At 38.8% G+C, this 21,042-nt stretch overlaps 1 pseudogene; it reads right to left on the bottom strand.

The window, feature by feature from the left end:
- Positions 1 to 2,331: 2,331 nt before the first annotated feature.
- LOC123596436 lies at positions 2,332 to 3,562 on the bottom strand (annotated as a pseudogene).
- Positions 3,563 to 21,042: the final 17,480 nt, after the last annotated feature.

Here is a 21,042-nt window from a genome sequence, read left to right as displayed (position 1 = left end):
AGTGAAATATATAGGAAGTCTTGACTAGGTCATTAGAGAGAAATATAAACAGATATAAAGATACAGATGTATCTGACTGGAATTTTGAAGGACTTAAAGCATGTTAACTTTAATTTATGAAAAAGCAAACAATTGTTTAGTCATATCAGCTCAACAGTCAAGGTACTGATTGATGGGATGAATGGAGTGAATGGTTTCAGATATTTTCTGAATGACACTGGAAGCAGCTGCTTATAGAGCCCTGTGCCACATCTCCTCAGTCCATCTGGGGTTTTAGCTGTAGCTGTGGTAGATAGATCTGGAGCAAGCTGCAAGTGTCCCCACCCTCCTCAAGTCCCTGCTGTATCACTCCACCTTTCTTCATTCTGCTTGCCTGGAGGCAGCCCAGAAGTTGGGGAGAGTTAATTCTCCCAAGGGTGACCCTCATCAATTGAGCAGGAAATTTCACTAGACAAATGGCCTGGCCTGGAGGGACAATTCTAAGTGCATTCTATATGGTTCCTCAGAGGACCTCCGGTAGAACTGAGCTCCAGGTACACACGGCAGAAACCAACTCAATAAAACAAACTTCATAGGCTTTTCTTTCCTGCCTCACTCTCCTAACCTCTAACCACAACTCCCTCTCCAACCCCAGCCAAATAAACTAGCAGCAGCCGAAGCACTTCTGTCAGCCTCAGCTTTCAGGGAACTCAAATTAGCACAGTATCTGTATATCAGACTTACCAAGATACTTGTCATTGAACAGTCCATTTTAATACCCGAAAAAAGGGCAATTTGTCATATTATCAGTCAGTAAAGTTAACCACAGGGAACATGAATGTCATTAACAAATAAAATAAAATAAAAATAACTTTTGTCCATTGAGAATGATATTGTGACCGGGTGCCTGGGTGGCTCAGTCGGTTAAGCATCGGACTCTTGATTCCTGTTCAGGTCATGATCTCACAATTTGTGAGTTCAATCCCCACATTGGGCTCTGCATTGACAGTGTGAATTCTCTCTCCTCTTTCTGCCCCTCTTTCTCTCACTCTCTCTCTCTGTCTCTCAAGATAAACAAATAAACTTGAAAAATAAAGAAAAAAAAGAATGATTTTGCGAGGGGGCACCTTGGTGGTTCAGCCAGTTAAGCATTCAACTCTTGATTTCAGTTCAGGTCATGATCCCACAGATTTGGGATATACAGCCGTGCATCTGGCTCTGTGCTGACAGCACAGAGCCTGCTTGGGATTCCCTCTCTCTCTCTCTCTCTCTCTCTCACACACACACACACACACACACACACAAATAATAAAAAATAAATTTTAAAAATAATGATTTTGTCAGGAAGTAAAATCATAGAAGAATGACAAAAGGTATGTCACAATCCTACCAAAGTTGTGGAAATGTATGTCTGATTTGGAAAAAAAAAAATGCAAATCTAACTGTAGATATAAGATTTGTGGAAAAGGAACTACATTCATTAGGAAGTTACATAACATACAATCACTAATATTTGTAAGTATATACAAAAAGGGAAAGTCTGTGAGGAAATTTCAAACCACTTCTGTGACTTAAAGGTCAGACAATGTTGGGTTAGGAATAATAGAGAAAACCCTTCTTTTCATAACCATAATTTGTTCCAATTAAGGGAAAAACAAAGAGGAATCAAACAGACAGAAATCAAAATATCTCCATTATTACTTACACTGGCTAACAGGCTGGGAGCTTTCCTCATACTCATTCAATCACAGGGAACAACTTATCACCATAAGCACCTTGAGGGGAAAGGCTCTACCACCATAAAATTTAAGGCAGGAGGAGTCAAATCGCAAGTGCATTTTCTCTGTACAGCTAGATCCCAAGAAAAATGGGAGTCAAGAGGAATAAACCATGCTTGCCTAGTTTCCCCTTCCAAACTCAACTTCCAAATAAATTCCTTTTTCTTCTCTAATGGAGGAGTAAAGGCATGGGCAGAGGCCATGAATAGCTCATGAATTAAATACAGGTATATCCCTTTTACTGTGCTTTGCTTTATTGCACCTCACAGAAACTAAATACCTGTGGCAACCCAGCACTGAGTAAGTCTACTGGTGCCATTTTCCCAACAGCATTTGCTCACTTTATGTCTCTGTGTCACAGTTCGGTAATTTTCATAATATTTCAAACTTTTTTTTTCAAATTATTATTATATTTATTACCGTGATCTGTGATCAGTGATTATGACTCACTGAAAGCTCAGATAATGTTTGCCACTTTTTTAGCAATAAAGTTGGTGTGGTTTTTTTGAGCCAAAAAGCTTTACTGGCAGGTCAAGAGAACATCCAGATATAGGGTTCCTCCTCTCCCATGTCCCTACCCAGGGGAGCCCCTCTGCAGAAGAACAGGAAGCCCACCAGGCTGCCAGACTTCGAGAGCCTTGGAGGTGGGCAGGTTGTCAGAGTGGGCGTCCTGGCCTTCCAGGTGGCAATCTACTGCTCCAGCCCCAACTTGATGTCCATGAGCTGCTGGTACTCCTGGTTCTGCCACTAAGTGTCTGCCTGCAAATCACTCAGCTAGGCTTCAATACTGCTGATCAGAACCTGGGTCTGGGCCAGCCATGCTCCAAAGCAGGCCTCTGTTTCTGCCAGTGTGTCTTCCAGGGCAGCTTTCGTGCTTAGCTGAGCCCGCAGCTCAATCTCCAGAGCCTAGAGGGTGAGCCACAGCTCAGTGACCTCTGCCTTGCCTAGCTGTAACTGCTCTGTATGGCCAGCCACCTCCCAATTCAGCTCCTGGGTCTGAGTGGTGAACTAGGCTTCAGAACCCTTTTGGCTATTCTCAGCCATGAGCTCATATTGGCTTCTCATGTCACTCGGGGTCTTGGCAAGGTCCATGACCAGAGCGGAATCCACCTCCACACTAACCCGGCCAGTTACCTGGCCCCTAAGGGCACTGATTTCCTCGTCGTGGTTCTCTTTCAAGTAGGCCAGCTTCTCCTTCAGGCCTTCAGTCTGCATCTCCAGGAGCTGGCCAGAGTCAGCTCAGCATGCACCCTGCTCAGGCCGTTCATGTCGGCCTCAGCTCTCATGGACTGGTCTGCTCTGTCTCTAAGTTGGTTGGGAAGTCATCCACAGCCAGAAAGGCACTGTCAGTCTGCACGACAATCTTAAGAGTTCTCAATGGTAGCACCAAGAATCTTATCCCGCAGGTCCTTGATGGTCTTGAGGTAGTAGCTGCAGTGGCAGGCGGCCTAAGCACCTGCTTCTGGTACCAGTGGTGGATCTTCACCTCCAGATTGCCATTGGTCTTCTCCAGAGCGCACACCATGTCCAGGCAGGAGGCCAGGTGGCTGTTGAGCTTGTGTCTGGTGATCTCATTGCCCATCAGCAGCCCGCAGGACCCGGCCAGCCTCCAGCAAAGCTGTCGCCATAGCCCCAAAGGATAAGCACATGAAGCTGGCGAAGAACACAGACACACGCCAAGGCCGTCTGAGCCCCTGGGGAAGCTGGGCATGGAGAAGGCACCTCCTGCCCCAAGCGTAGGGAGCCACTGTGCAGGCCCCCAAGGTCGAGGTGGTGGACAAGTGGCAATAACTGAAGGAAGTCATGGAGAAGGAGGAGGAGGAGGGTGACACTGGTCGGAGGAGAAGTGGTTGGTGGGAGGAGTCAGCAATAAAGTATTTTTTAATTAAGATAGGTATGTTGGGGTTTTTTAGACATATGCTATTGTATACTTAGTAGGCGATGGTGTAATGTAAACATAACTTTTATATGCACTGGAAAACCAAAAGAATCGTTTGACTCACTTTATTGTGATATTTCCTTTTAATTATAGTGGTCTAGAACCAAACCCACAATAGCACTGAGTTATGCCTATACCTTCCATGTAGAAGGAGACTTCAGGAGTGGGGTCAGGACTGGGAAGAAGTTTCTCTGGATCTGTCACTCTCTGAAATATCACACAATCTCCTACAAACCTCACCACTGTCTACAATTAGTTTCTATGAAAAAAAGAAAGTACTTGTTAGGGTGAATTTGAGGATAACATGAGAGATTACAAAGTAAATACGGCCCTCTATTAGCTACCTAAAAAATGACTCAAGAATGAGTTAATCTGAATTCTTTCATTTGAATTAGAGTTCCTTGCATACATTTGGATTGGGGTTCCTAGACAGTCAGAAATGCAAACTCACCCAAAAGGCACTCAGAAGGCAACACTCACCCAAATGACACAGTCATTGGATGAAAGCATTTGCTTTCTATTCTCTGGAAAGAAAAGTTTATGTGTTTTCTGTGTGATTCTGCTAGAGGGCTGGGCTTCCCCCATAACAATAACCAGTTCAGTAACATAGCCAATATTCAAGATGCTCATCTTTGATTTTTGACCAGTAGTTAATGTCATCTACTTTCAATAATTACCATTAAAAGGTAATTGAGAAATTCTCTTAGATATGAATGTGGGTTACTTTGAAATGAAAGTATAACACTGGAAGTCATTAGAATTCACTCCCATTTATAATAGGTGAAGAAAGCTTAAAGAGGCATTGACATTTCATAGGCATTTAAAATTTTAGAAATCCTCAGTTAATAACTAATATTGACAGATTTTTTAATGTTCAAGGAGCTTTAATATATCAGAAAAATATTCCTAACATCCAAATTATTTATCCAATGGAAATACTAAATATGTAATAACCCTTCAAAAATTAAAGATTAACATTCTTATAAACATCTACACTATATTCGCTGAACATTGACTACAAACTTATTTATTCAAACTATTCCAAAACTCAATTTAAGTCTATTCCCATTAGAATCTCATATACCATTATATTAGAATCTACTATATAAGAATCCCTTAATGCCTTAAACTTTTTAAGAAATAGAAAAAATGCATACACTGAAACCAGTTAAACTTTTTCTGGTATTTAAAATTCTTACATTTTTTTCTTTGTTAGCTTTATTCCCATCCTAATGCATGTTCTTATTCTTAGACATGGTTAACAGTGAGTTTAGTTAGCATACATATCTTCCTAGTAGAAACCTCAACAGACGCAACTGAAAAAGAGTTTTGTCTCTCGCCCAGGTCACAAATTCTGAATCATCTGCCAATCAATCCTGATTGGACATGGGACAAGGATGAACCTAAACTTCATTTCTTTGGCATTATCATTGTTGGTGTATTAATTATTCATTAGTAAGCAACAAATCACTCTGAAATTTAGTGGCTTACAGCACCATTTTTATCTCGCAGTTACTGTGGGTCAGGTTCTGGGCTTGGCTTAGCTGGGTCCTGCGGTTCAGGGTCTCTCACATAGCTGTAATCAAGGTATCATCCAGGAATGCAGTCATCACAAGGCTCAACTGAATGACCTCTCAAAGTTATTCATTTGGCTGTTGGTAGAATTCAGTTCTTCCTGGACTGTAGAATAGAGGATCTCTGTATTTACTGGCTATTGGGAATGCTATAGAGCAGCTCACAACTTGGCAGTTGGCTTCATCAGAGAAAAAAAAAAAAAAGCCAGAGAGAGAGAGAGTGAATGATGAAAGCAAGTCTTTTCAAAACCTAATCTAAAAAAGAAAAAAGAATAAAAAACCTAGTCTAGGAAATGATACCTCATCACTTTTGTTTTAATCTATTCATTAGATGTGAGTGACTTGGCAGGGTCAGATTACACAAAGACGTGAATACTAGAAGATGAGGATCATCTTCAAAGACACTTACAATTGGAAATTTACTGATATCTGTATCTCACTATAATCACTAGAGCCATCTAGAAGTCTCATCGCCTAGCTCAAGAAGGTAAATCTTCTTTTGTGAAATGTGAAGGTAAATCTCCTTTGTAGGACACTTGGTTAATCTGTCATCTCAGGATACACAGGTAATTTTTTCTACTTTCTACCTGGTTATTGTGTATGACCATGGATCATACACCAGTATTATGGGTAACCATAATCAGTACTCATCATTTGTTTTACTCACTGTTCTCTATATTGAAAACTCATATGCTTAGTAGAAAGAATAAAGCTTTCCTCTACATACTAAAATAAATTTTAAAAAAATAATCCTATTCTACTACATTGTCTTCCTTTTTGGTTTTCAAACTTTTCATTGTTATAGCTTTTTATGGAATATCATTATGAACTCATAGGCTTTCACACATTCAATTTATGTCAATTCACAATAATTTTTATTGTGGTCTTTTTTTACATTTTTTTAATGTTTATTTATTTTTGAGAGAGAGAGAGAGAGACAGAGTGCAAGCAGGGGAGGGACAGAGAGAGAGGGACACAGAACCTGAAGGAGGCTCTGGGCTCTGAGCTGTCAGCACAGAGCCAGATACAGGACTCGAACTCACAAACTGCAAGATCATGACCTGAGGCTGAAGTCGGATGCTTAACTGACTGAGCCACCCAGGTGCCCCTATTGTGTTTTGATGCTCAAATTTTCATGATTTGAATGTCATTACATTGCTTCTTTATCATTTTAGTCTTTATCCTTGAAAATTTTTTAAGTTTATTTATTTATTTTGAGAGAGAGAGAGGGAGGGAGGGAGAGAGAGTGCATATGCACACAGAAGCAGAGGACAGGAAAGAGAGAGAGGGAGAGAGAGAATCTCAAGCAGGCTCTGCACTGTCAGCACAGAGCCCAATGTGGGACTTGATCTCACGAACCCATGAATCATGACCTAAGTGGAAATCAAGAGTTGGATGCTTAATGGGCTGAGCCATCCAGGTGCCCCTATCCCCTGACATTCTTAAAAATTTCTTTGCTCTCTCACCAAAAAAACTGTATGGTGTGTTTCAGACCTGCTGTTCCCAATCCTAATTTTCTCCTATTCTATGACATGGAAATAGATGCCCTCTAAGCAGATGTGATTCCTTTAGTGGAAAATAGTGTCAGAAACAAAATTCTCAGGGGCATCTGGGTGGTGCAGTCGCTTAAGCGTCTGAATCTTGATTATCGGCTCAGGTCATGATCTCACAGTTTGTGGGTTCGAGCCCCTAATCAGGCTTTGCACTGATGGCGCAGGGCCTGCTTGGGATTCTCTCTCTCCTTCTCTCTGCCCCTCCCCCATGCACACGTACATGCAAACTCTCTCTCTCAAGTAAATAAACTTAAAAAAAAAAAAAACAAAGAAAACCAAAAAAAAACCACACACAAAATTCTTAGCATTAGGAATATGCACATTTGTGCTCTTGTAGGACAGAGTGCTGATACTGTTAAATTTTAGCGAAACATATGGAAAAATAAATCCTTTTTAGAACCAAGTTTCAAAATTTTAATTTAATACTATCTTACTTTTTAAAAATGAAGTTCTGTAAACCACTAAGAATTTTTGCTATTATGAAAGGCAATCAGGTAAGTAAACCTCACCATTTAGTTTTCTAAAGAGGAAATGAAAAACTTCCTGATTTAGCCTAAGCAGCTCAGGTCTACAAAATTGTAAGAATTCAAACTCATATCTGGTCAATAAAAATTATTAAGCAATCTTTTTGTGCATCCTCTCTGTTTCTCATAATTTTTTGCATCTCATATTCTCCGTGATTCAACAGCTTTTCAGTGATCTATTGTGCAAAGTCTTTGTATTCTAAACCCTGCCTATTTAAAACTGCTTTTAAGTGTAGAAAGAAGTCTATAAAGGACTTCCACTGGGAAGTACTATCTCTGTTGGGAAGAAAGATGTTGTTTACCAAAAAAGGCCAAAGAGCCTGACTAATGTGTACCTGTAGAAACCAACAAAATGGATGTGAAAATGGGGGCATTTGGGGGCCATTTTGGATGCCCCAAAATGGATGTGAAGGCTAAGGTGTGAGAGGAGCAGATATAAAGCAGTTTTAAGTTTGTTGATCTGCAGACATTCTCCTGCGACTCAGGACACTAGGCACAAAAATGCTTTCAGCCAATCCTAATACTGCTGGGACAGCTTCTTGAAATGTGGAGATGATAGTAACCTATACTAAGTCAGATAGAATTACCTTGGTAAAGTATTAATTATGGAGTCAAAAGGCTCAGAGAAATGGACATTAAAATGGATTTACTATATATATATATATATATATATATATATATATATATATATGACCACAGAACCCATTAGCTGTGTTCCTCATAAGGGCCTAACAGATACTTCTTTCATTAAAGCAATAAGGAAGGCACTGGCACCACTGAGTAGAGATGGCTGCTCTTTTTTAAGTCAGAAATGAAAACGGTGCCTGCTCTAATAGAACTGAGTCCCCTAGTTTCAGAGGGGAAGACAGGATTCTAAAATAGGAGAGGCCAGGCGGTAGCACTTAATTTCCTGAAGCAAGATAGACATAAGCAGTGAAGCTGGGATGACAATGAGGGGTCCTTGCCCACAAAGAACATATGGCAACAGGGAATAGACCTTGGAGTTCCAAGAGGCAAACTTGACAGATAATATGGGTATTGCTTCACCTGTATAACCAAAAAAGATCAAGAGAAAATAAGCAGAAGGTTGCTGTCAGCCACTGCAATTAAATGTCATGATCCTTCACCCTGCTTCCAGATCCAGGCCCGTTCTTAGACCCAGAGCCCATTGATCAAAGGGGAGGCCAAACTCCTTGAGGAAGGAGCCTGCACACTACAAGCATATATAAGAGTAACCCCCCCTTATACTTCACCAGAGTGACTTAATAACCACTCATGAGAGAAATTTTACAATGATTAAGGTGGAATACACCAAAATTTACAGGGCTATAAAAACTGAGATAATACTAACGCAATGCAAACTTTTTATAATGAAGTAACTAAGACATAACTAGTGGATCCCCTATTCCACCACATACAGCATCCTCCAGAAGCTGCAAACCTCACAGAATACAGGAATGACCTCTTAAGTTGAAGCCAATTGCTAGATAGGATTGATGCCCTGCGCACTAGTGGCTCTCCTTCAAGGTGAGCCATACACTTTGAAACAACGGCCATTATATGGTGCTGAATCCATGGCAGTGGGAATGGCCTCTCATGCCATTTGAGGGAATTTGTGCTTCCCATTGCACAATTTAAGTTCTGCAGAAATAGAGTTCATGATTCCCTGGGGGGTGAATTTTTCTACCACGGTATATAGTAAGTTTTCCTATAAACCTAAAGCTCCACCTGCCACGTAGCTGTTTCTGACAGAGAAAAGTTACTACACTACCTGATCATCATTCTCCAGCACTATACTGGCTGACATCAAATAGGGAAAATATGTCTGGAATTCAGGGCACTCACTGATGCACCTCTTAGTGTCTAGATGCCTGATGGTAACCACAAACAGAAAAATTACAGCAACCACAGCCACACAAAGGTAGAGTGACTAGGAGCTCAGACTCCCCACAAATGAAGGTTTGGAATACTTGAGAGAGCAATCTAGATGAGCAAAGTGCTGTCCATAGGCGAGAAGAATCTACAATGTGTAACAGAGGAGGAAAATAGATAAATTTCAGTTACAACCACAGCATTAAATACAGAAATGGGGTCTGTAGTTTGTTCCACTAGCCCTTTCATGTCAACTACTTTACTTGGGGTTTTAGTATTATTTTGGTTTTTTGAAGCTGTGACCAGAGCCACAAATTTGAAGAATCGGCAACAGAACCCAGTAAACTTATCTTGGGTCATGAGTGTATCAAGAAGGTCCAGGAGTGATGCCCGTACCTGATAATGCCAGCCTGAATTCTAGCTGCAGCATTTCCATCTCTTTGCCTGATGGCTTTCTCAGGCCATCAAAGCATGCTCTGCCTCCACACACAGTGAACACAAACTTCTTGAAAATGAATGTCCCACAAGATCAACCCTCAATCAATGACTGGTGCACATAGTATATAAATATCCCAACCCCCTCCTACCTTGGCTGGGATAACTCTGAGCCTTATTTCTACTCTATTTAAAATCACATCGTAAGTCGCTGGATAATGTACTCTTCAACAGCCTTCTTCCCTTCCTGGTCTCGTTTCCTCTCTCCCCTACTGATGTTTCCATGGATCCTCTCCCAAATATGTGGACTCAAATATTTGTTTCTGGAGCTGCTTCTGGGGAGGAATGCATATGAGATATACAAGTAAGCAGAATGGGAAGCTAGAAATTTCTTCCCTTTCTCATTCAAAAGTCTAGCAGATCACCAGCTAAGATGCCCATAATCAACACAGGATAACTGAGGGACATTAAAAATTGTGGTGCAATACTTGGGGACCGTAAAGGGGCAAGGCGTAGCATTTTTGAGTCTTTTTCTGTGGAATGTACAAGGAATTCAGAAACTGTGATGTAAAGTAAAGTTGAGAGCCAGAAGGCCTACTAGATGGAGATGAGAAGTAAGTATCATCATTGTCGAAGCTGTTGGGGGTCAGCAATTCCACCAAGAGAGTTAAGGCAGAGCACTTCTACAAGTGGAAGATCACTGTGCCCTGAGCACACCAAGAGGCCAGACCACAGGTTTCATTAGCCCCAGACTTCTGCAGGCAATTCCATGAGGGTGCCAATGATGAGGAGGGACAAGGGGCTCTGCTCAGAACCCAGGGAAAACCCAAAGCCCCACAAAGCTAAATCTTCTCATTTTCCATGACCATGATGACATTTTCTCCTGAATCCAGGTATCATCCTTCCAATAGGATAGGAGAGGAGGAGTCCTCAGAAAAAGCTGAACTTTGGAATGTCCGAATAATTACACAAAATGAGACTTTTAAACCAAGAAACTGAGACAATTTTAAACAGCTTGTTTAGATTCTGCTCTGGCATAATCCATAGTATCCAGCAAAGCAGGGCTCAAGAGGAAAATTTTTATGATAATGTCACTTCAACTATATAGATTTAACTGAATCCACACTTAACCTCATGCATTAAGGGAAGAATGCTTTCAGTATCTAATTTTTCAAGCACATCAAGAAGTCTATGAATACACTCACACTCACTTTCTAGAGATATAAAGAGGAAGGTCCACGCATCAGCTCAGCAGGCTGCACAGACAGGAGAGTCCTTAGATGTAGCCAGTCACACCCACCTGAGCCCAGGAAAGAAGCGACACTGTGGACTAAAGGATGCTGGACCTCAGGGAAACTGAAAAGGCCAACAGGCCAAAAAACGAATAATAGCTATCCCTGTCCCTTCTCCTTCTTTCTGCAAACTCTTGTTCTCTCACCTCCCCTGTAGTTGCCCTATGTCTTCTCTTAACAATTCATAATTCAGCCACTGTGAACCAAAATGCTACTAAGAAAGATAATCTAACACAAAGGAAATCTTTACATTCCTTAGATCTGAAGAAGTTCATTCAGAGGAAGAAATATGTTTATATTTATTTATTTACTTTCTTACATTTTAAATATATGTATATATATATATATTAATTTTTTAACATTTATTTTTCAGAAAGAGAGAGAGTGGGGGAGGGGCAGAGAGAGAGGGATACAGAGAATCTGAAGCAGGCTCTGCACTGTCAGTGCAGAGCCCAACATGGGGTTTGAACTCACAAACCAGGAGGTTATGACCTGAGCCAAAGTCAGACAATCAACCAACTAAGCCACCCAGGTGCCTATATATATATATATATATATATATATATATATATATATATACACACACTACACACACACACACATTTTTGTAAACCTCCATGGATAATAATGCAGAAACTGAAAGAAGAATGTGGAGATCTCAGGGGTTAACTTGTCCACACAACTGTTAGCCTGAGTTTGAAAGCCATGTCAGTATAAAGATGCCTTAAATCACAACTATAGAGTACTCTGTAAAGTGCCATATAAACAAGAGTGCTATCACTGGAAATCTAAAACGGAAAAGACAATATAACATAAAATTTATTTTACAGACTCAATATGATAATGAGTATAGGAAAAATAACAAGTGAGTATGTGGCCTTCCATATGGCAAGGAAGTAGGGGAAATGTTGAGAAGGAGGGAATCAGAGGTATCACTACAGCCTCTGTCAAGGACATAAGCAACATAAAGTAATTAAAGCCCAGTTTTGACACCAGATGGGCTTGGGTTTTAATCCTAGCTCTGCCACCTGCTACCTGTGCAATCTTGAACAATTTATTTATTTAACCTTTCTGAGAATTAACTGAATGTTGTGCAGATTAAGTGAGATCATATAACGTTTCTGGAACATCATAGATGCCCAATAACTATTAATCTTCCTGCCCCATTCAAACCCACTTCCCACAACTAGGAGAGGGAAGAAGTAGAACCTTGGGTAAATAAGACTGAACATAAAGAGGGAAGAAGCAGAGATCCAGGGAAAAGAACAGAAAAAGGACTGAAAGCTAAAATACTGTACAGAAGGCTTTGCAGCACACACATTCTGATAAATATGAGTAAATGTTTATGTCCAGTCTGAGCAGCCAAGTATTCACATCGTTATGACACCCACTAGGTCATCTCCTGCCTCCTCAACATCTTCTGGAGTCCATGTGAGATCAGTGTCCAAACTGGGGACCCTGCCAAAATGCTTGTTCCCAGGCCCCATGCCCTGAAGTTGTGATTCAAAATATCCTTCTGCATTTTCACAAAAGAAGTTAATATTTTGAGATAACAACTGAGGTGTTTCTCTCCCCATTTATCACTCCCATCACCAAATTTTCTTGTTGTTCTTCCCCTATTCAGTCAGGCAGTATTTTCTCAGGACAAAAAAATTAACAAGAACAAGGATCTATTAGTGTTTGACAAAAATTTTAATTCCACAGGGCCCACAACTTTGAAAGGGGAAAAAAAGTGCTATTTTGAACAGTAAAATCCAATTATTATAACATAGACCATGGAGTTTGGATAAGAGTCAGCCCTCCCCACCCACCCCAGCCCAAGAGTAGATGAAATCTGCCCATTAGAAAAACAGAAATCTTGAAGAAGGAGAATAGAATTATCTGTGAATGTGAAATTCCTGGCAGGCAAATATCAAGAACTTTAATGGACAATTAAGACCAAACCTCTGGTGGAATCATTAAAAAATAACTTTGGGGGCGCCTGGGTGGTTCAGTTGGTTAAGTGTCCAACTTCAGCTCAGATCATGATCTCACAGTTTGTGGGTTCAAGCCCTGCATGGAGCCTGCAGCCTGTTTCAGATTCTGTCTCTGTCTCTCTCTGCCCCTCCCCAGTTTGTGCTCTGTCTCTAAAATAAACACACATTAAAAAAAATCAAAAAAATAACTTTGGAACTTAGATACAGCTTGAAGAAAAGGGGTAGAGCATAACTCTGAATCTGAATAAATTTAAACCTACAATGATTGAATAATCCATGAATTCCTGTTGTTTTTTTTTTTAATTTTTTTTAATGTTTAGTTTGAGAAAGAGAGACAGAGTGTGAGCAGGGGAGGGGCAGAGAAAGGAAGACACAGACTCTGAAATAGGCTCCAGGCTCTGAGCTGTCAGCACAGCCTCAACCTGGGGCTCGAACTCACAAACCGGGGCATCATGACCTGAGCAGAAGTTGGATGCTTAACCAACTGAGCCATCCAAGCAGCCCCATGAATTCCTGGTTTTAACTAAATGTCATTAAATTAATATTTCTGTCATCTATTGAGAATAATGGCTCTAGGCATAAATTAAATTTAGCTGTATGAAAATTTTATAAAAGTCATATTTTCCACATATTCTGGAAATTGTATTACTTACCAGAGTTTTAAAAGCTACTTAGGTACTTCTGACACAGGTGGCCTGCAAACCACACTTTGAGAAATACTGTGAACTCTACTGAGTAAATCCCCAGTACAGATCTTCAGGCTGTCCTATAAAATAATACTACTTCATAGAGTTAAGGTAAGAATTGAATGAAATAATACTTGTTAACTTGGCATATAGTACATTATCAATGACTATTACATGTTCTTAGCAGAGAAACATTTCTTACTCATTCCCGATATTTTTTTTTCCGTATTATAAGACCTTAATTACTGTAACTGCTGTTGTCTTTTATAAAACTTCACTCCATCTGCCCCAGGGGGTGAAAAAACTCACCTGATTGATAAATTTGGGAAGAATAAACTGGAGTGTTTTCAGTTCAGTTCCTTCTTGCTTCCTCCTGGAAACTTGTTACTAATACCCTTCTGCTGGGAACATGCCACCCATTACTCCCTAAGAGACAAACTCTGTCCATATAGTGAAGCTCCTTATACTCCAGCATTATTTGTTCTTGGGCAATTCTACTCAACTTGAGTATAGTAGGTTGGCCTACTTAGACTTCACATGAGCTACCTTACCTAGGCAACGGAGGTGCTCTTTTGGCCTACACCCACAACCCTTTGCAATAGCATGTTTATTAAAAAATTAGGGAGTGAAGGGGCAGCCTGGTAGCTCAGTCAGTTAATCATCTGACTTGATTTCAGCTCAGGTCATGATCTCACACTTTGTGAGATCAAGCCCTGCATCGGGCCCTGTACTGACAGTGTGGAACCTGCTTGGGATTCTCTCTCCCCACCTCTCTCTCTGCCCTCCTTCTCTCTCTCTCTCTCTCTCTCAAAAATAAATAAATAAAATTTTAAAAAATAATAAAATAAAAACAAATTAGGTAGTGAAGAAGACTGCTATTTAGTGAGTTCCTAAGGAATTCCAGCACTTAAGAGGGGTTAAGTAATATCCATTCAGTTTACAAAAAAGTTTGGCTTTTATATTCTTTGACTCATAAATTTTATCCAAAAAAAATTAAAGAAGTCTGGAACATGTATGAATAATTATTTTCATAATATTTATACATAAGAATTTTTATGATTAGAAAATGTAAATACCCAAAATAGATAGCTAGTTAAATTGTAGTACACCCTTAAAATGGAATACTATGCAGACATTATAAACAATGTTGTAGACTTCAAATTCTGACCAGATGAAATACAAACCAGATTTACTCTCCCACTTTAACAAGTAAAAACACAGACAATGGGGCGCCTGGGTGGCGCAGTCGGTTAAGCGTCCGACTTCAGCCAGGTCACGATCTCGCGGTCCGTGAGTTCGAGCCCCGCGTCGGGCTCTGGGCTGATGGCTCAGAGCCTGGAGCCTGTTTCCGATTCTGTGTCTCCCTCTCTCTGTCCCTCCCCCGTTCATGCTCTGTCTCTCTCTGTCCCAAAAATAAATAAAAACGTGGAAAAAAAATTAAAAAGAAAAAAAAAAACAAGTAAAAACACAGACAAATAGAAAAAACAATTTTCAGATGGGACAACAAGCAACACAGGACTGTGGAAAGCAAACAAGCTGAGTCCTGCATTTTCACCAGCTTATTGCTTAGAGGCAGTTTCCAGTCCACAAAGCAGGAAGTTAGAACCCAAACAAAGATCATCACTATTGTCTAGTTGAGGAGACAGGAATAGAGATTAAAGCAACTATATAATTTGCTGGACAAAGTAACGAAGATAAGGAAGCTCTATATAGAAAGAGCTCCATAGATTTGCAGATGGATCCCACTGAGTCTTTGGCTGAGTATTGATCTGCAAATGTGTAAGAGAAAACTATGTAAGGTCAGGAGGAAAAACTATCAAAGAGGAAGAGGCAAAACAATTCCAGAGTTCACACAAGACTGGAAAAGTCTGCCTTCTCACCAGTCAGAGTGAACAGATTTCACAATATATGGTCTTCAAAAGGAATTCTCAGTAGGGTATCATCTTAGTAGTGGGACTAAATTAGTCCCAGACTAACGGGTTCTCTTCTCTATACTTACAAAGATTAACCTTGAAAGGATACAACTAATTAACTGTGTACCTGCATAAAATCTAACATTACTTAAAAAAATAAATCAAAATCCATCAACCGACAATACAAATTCATAATGCCTGGCCTCTAATCTAAATTACAAGGCATGGGGCACCTGGGTGGCTCAGTTGGTTAAGCATCCAGCTCTTGATTTCGGCTCAGGTCATGGTCTCGCACTTCGTGAGACTGGTCCCTGCATCAGACTCTGTGCCATAGCGTGGAGCCTGCTTGGGATTCTGTCTCTCCCCCTCTCTCTCTATCCCTCCCCTCTCTCTCAAAATAAATAAATAAATAAACTTAAAAAATTAAAAAAAAATTACAAGGCATGCACACAAAGAGATTACAAGGCATGCACACGAACAAGAAAACATGACACATAAGCAGAATAAAAATGAAACACACATAAAAATGACATAAATAATGGAACTAGCAGACAAGAATAGTAAAACTGTTAATATAAGTAAGTTACACATATTTTTAAAAGTAAGGAAAAAGAACCATGATGAGAGAAATAGTGGGTATATATTAAAAAACTGTATTTCTATACATGTTAAAATATGATATCTGAAAAGAAAAAACAAAGATGGAATGCGATCAACAGCTGATTAGACACTGGAGAAGAAAATATCAGTGGGGGCGCCTGGGTGGCGCAGTCGGTTAAGCATCCGACTTCAGCCAGGTCACGATCTCGCGGTCCGTGAGTTCGAGCCCCGCGTCGGGCTCTGGGCTGATGGCTCGGAGCCTGGAGCCTGTTTCCGATTCTGTGTCTCCCTCTCTCTCTGCCCCTCCCCCGTTCATGCTCTGTCTCTCTCTGTCCCAAAAATAAAATAAACGTTGAAAAAAAAATTAAAAAAAAAAAAGAAAATATCAGTGAATTCAAAGCCATAACAATATTAACTTTCTAAAATGAAATACAAAAGGAAAAGAAAATGAAAAAATAAATTCACAGAGCATTTGTAATCTGATCAAACACACAAGTGATTAGAGTCCCCAAAAAGAGAGAAGGAGGTGGAGACAAAACAGTATTTGAAAAACAGTGGAAAATTTTTTTCCAAATTTCACTAAAATAGAGAACCCCAAACCTAACAAACTGAATGAACCCAAAGCAGAACAAATGAACAAAAACATGCCAAAACATAATAATCAAATTGCTGAAATGATCATTTAAATAGATGCAAAAAAAAATCTGCTTGACTAAATTCAACCCTGACTTACAATAAAACTCTCTATAAATTATAGGTAGAAAGGAACTTCCTCAACCTAAAAGATATTTATGAAAAATCTATCACCAATTTAAAACTTAGTGGTGAATGACCAGTTACTTTACCTGTAATAAAACTTGGAAAGGATGATCACTCTTAGCACTTTAACTCAACATTCTGTTGGAGATTCAAGCCAGTGAAATAAAGCAATAAAAATAGATAAAAGTTGGGGCATCTGGGTAGCTCAGTTGGTTAAATGACTCGATTTCAGCTCAGGTCGTGATCTCGTGGTTCATGAGTTCTAGCACTGCATCAGGCTCTGTGCTGGCAGTGTGGAACCTGCTTAGGATTCTCTCTCTCTCTCTCTCTCTCTCTCTCTCTCTCTCTCTCCCTCTTTCTCTCAAAATTAATAAAATAAACATAAATAAATAAATAAATAAATAAATAAATAAATAAATAAATAAATGTCACTCATGTTGGAAAGGAAGAAATTTAAAAAAAAATTATAGAAGACATATGCTCTATGTGAAAAATCCTAAGGAATCTACAAAAAAACTATTAGTTCCAATAAGTGAGCTAAAGCAAAGTCACAAGATACAAGATCAATCTATATATATCAATTTTATTTCTAAATTCTAGCAATACAAATTTGGAAATTGAAATTAGGAAAACAATACCCTTACAATAGTAACCAGAGGTAGGAAACATTTAGGGATAAACGTGACAAAAAAAAATGGGCAAAGCCTATATACAGGAAACTATGAAACACTGCTGAGAGAAGTTTTAAAAGACTTAAATAATTAGAGAGATATACCATATTCATAGACAGGAACATTCAATTATTGTTCAGATGTCAATTTTTCTCAAATTGATTAAAATATTCAATTGAATCCCAATCAATAGCTCAGAAGTCTTCTCTGTTTAAATTGACAATTTCTAATTCTAACTGAATGTATATACTCACGCAAAGGAACTAGAATAACCAAAATAATTTTGAGGAAAAAAAAAAAAACCTCTGTAGCAGAGAGAAAGTATTCTCCTTAAGGTCTGGTAAGAAACTTGTGTAGCAATCTTCTGAGAATGCCTGAAAATTCTTTTCAGTGATTATTCATCCTAAGTGAGTCATTCAACTCCAGAAAATGCATAGCTTATAATTGATACTGGCTTAATTAGAAATGCTTAGACTGCAAACTAATGTTGAGTTTGTGTATTCTGTCAGAGTTTCTTAATAATCCTGACATTTACATATAATTTTTAAATAACTTTTATTATAAGAGAATTAATATTTAGTGAAGAGTATTATGATTAAGAGAACAAGATGTAGAGTCAAATTGTGATTAAATCCTAATTTCACTATTTACTTGGACACATTATTCTTACTTTAATCAAGTTACTCACCATTACCTGGTTTCTTTATATATAAAATGGAAAATATGATGACATTTACGTCATACAGTAGTTGAGGGGATTAAAATGAGATGTTACATGCATGCATTTTTCAGTTGATAAGGAATAGAGCCCCTGCAACACAGACCATAGCAAGGAAGAACAAATAGGCAAATAATTAGTACAAAAGGGAGCATGGATCTTTGGTGGACAGTTAGCCATCTCAGACACCCTCTTTATATGAGATAAGATAGATTATGACTATGTAGACCTTAGTGAACAAAGATTCTATCCTGCTACAATAGGAAATGGACACACAATTAAGCAGTCATAGAACCGATTATACCAAATACACTAAAAGAAAGAATGGTCCTTTTCTATATCTAATAAAAGTAGAGTTGGATTTACTATGAAGATAATGAATGTTAAGCTTCAAGATCCCCCCTCTGCATGAACCCTTTCCAAGCTCCTGAGGGATCCTTTAGAAATATATTCCTCTAGTGATGTATTTTGTAAAATTTGTAAAAAAAAAAAAATAATAATATGTAAGTAGCTGGACATATTTAATATATACAATTTATGAGTTTAAAATGTATTCAGCAAGAAACTAGCCTGTGGAAAGCTCTACTAACATCAGCTATGTAACATCATAAACAGGATTTAGTTATCATGAGTACTTAAAACAGAAGTTATCTCCATTCAGATGTGCATTGACTAGTGCAATTTATACAATTATAAACCCATAATAACTTTTTTGTCTTTTTAATGGAATTATACTTTATATAACATATAAGAATCCATGTATTTGAAGGACAGAAGTCTGTAGCAGTACTCCAAATACTAAGTTTAACTGTGCGTGAAATCAAGCACTCTGTGAATCTTACTTATCAATAATAACAGGGAAAAATCAATCAGTTATGCTAAAGAAATTATCTATTCCCTTACTAGAAAGGGTCTTAAAAATGTTTTTAGAAGAGAGAAATCAAAGCATATGCAACCAAAAAAGTGGAAAGTATTATAGAGGTGCCAGCCACCGATAAAAACTCATATTATTTATATCTTCCTGGATCTGAGGAGGTTCATGGTTTCTGTCAACTTTTATAATTTTTGCAATTTATTTTTTCCTTCTAACAAATATTCACTCTTGTAACCTAATTTTTTATTCATTATTTTTTATTCTTGTTTTTAGTGAAGTTTTCCAAAATTGTACAAGCTTCAGACCACACAAAACATGGGTCCCTCACAAACACAAATTTTAGGGTCTACTTAAATAGACCCTTTTAAAATATTTACTTATTTTGAGAGAGAGAGAGAGATAGAGAGAGAGCAGGGGAGGAGCAGAGAGAAAGGGAGACAGAGAATCCCAAGCAGACTGTGCACTGTCAGCGCAGAGCCCCATGTGGGGCTCAAACTCACGAACTGTGAGATCATGATCTGAGCCAAAACAAAGAGTGAGACACTTAACCTACCCCTACTTAAATAATATCTTATTGTCTACCACTGTAACGTGGAGCACACTTAAAAAATAATTAAACTTATTAACACAACATTCTGTTTGCTTCCTTCTAACAGAATAGTTCTGAATTATCAGCGATATCATTGATGTAAAGCACTCTGAAAGGTAGTAAAAGCCATATCAGTGCAAATTATTATCTTATTATCCTTTTAAATACAAGTATCTGGAGCTCTCAACATTTGTTTGATAACTATTTTTTATCTGCTAGTAAATGCATGACATTCCTGAGGCAGTGGAGGGTATAAAGATGAAATATATCTAATGCTCGCCTTCACAGAGTTCATAGTCTCCAGCAGGAGAATACTGTAAACTGAGCATAAAATTAAGATACAAACTCTATGTCAGTGCTAAGAACTAAATTGTGCTCCTCCCCTCAAAATGCGTATGTTGAAGTTTCAACCCCCAATATGATGGTATTTGGAGATGAAGCCCTTGGGAGTGTAATTAAATTTAGAGGAGGTCTTGAGGGCTCTCATGATACAGGTTTCATATCACTATAAGAGACACCAGAAAGTTTGTTCTCTCCGACCTTTTCTCCACCATGGGAGGAAGACAACTGACTACAAGCCAAGAAGACAGTCCTCACCAGAATACAACTATGATGGCACCCTGATCTCAGGTTACCAGCCCCCAGAACTATGAGAAAATAAATTCTACTGTTTAAGCCACCCAGTCTATGGTATTTTGTCAAGACAGCCTGGACAGACCAATACGGTTAGCAAATATCAGGGTTTTTTAAAATTATAAGCCACATTTTAAAAGTGGAGATCATGACCAAATGCACACATGCACGCACACATTTCACACACACACACACACAATACTTATACTTTCAATATGTTATATATACTCTCATTGTTTTCTATTCAAGTTCATTTTGTAAAATTCTGGTCACAGCCCTATTAATTGATTTTACAACCTCCTAATGATCACAACCTGTCATTTGAAAAATACTATTCTATGTGACTATTTTGTCCTATTAAGTGTGGACTTAAAAATCCATTAATATACCCTGAATGAAAACCTCCATTAGATTTAATAAAGTTCAAACTCTATCGAGTGAAAAAAAAAGACACCGAAATCCTAACAGACCTCTTCTGCCAATTGTTCATCTACATTTTTTATTCACATACATTGTACTAGAGCAAAGACCTCAGCTGTTCCTCTGTATACATACATAACACATACATGCACAAGAACATAACACACACTCACATGCTTCCACTCCCTGTATCTATATATTAAATTTGATTGCTTTTTCAGTGACAACTGCAATGAAGGCTCCCTGCAGCGAATCAC

This window comes from Leopardus geoffroyi, chromosome B1, assembly GCF_018350155.1.
Source record: "Leopardus geoffroyi isolate Oge1 chromosome B1, O.geoffroyi_Oge1_pat1.0, whole genome shotgun sequence".
NCBI classification, from domain to species: domain Eukaryota; kingdom Metazoa; phylum Chordata; class Mammalia; order Carnivora; family Felidae; genus Leopardus; species Leopardus geoffroyi.
Note: the sequence above shows the minus strand (reverse complement) of the source record. Positions and strands in the feature narration are given on the sequence as shown.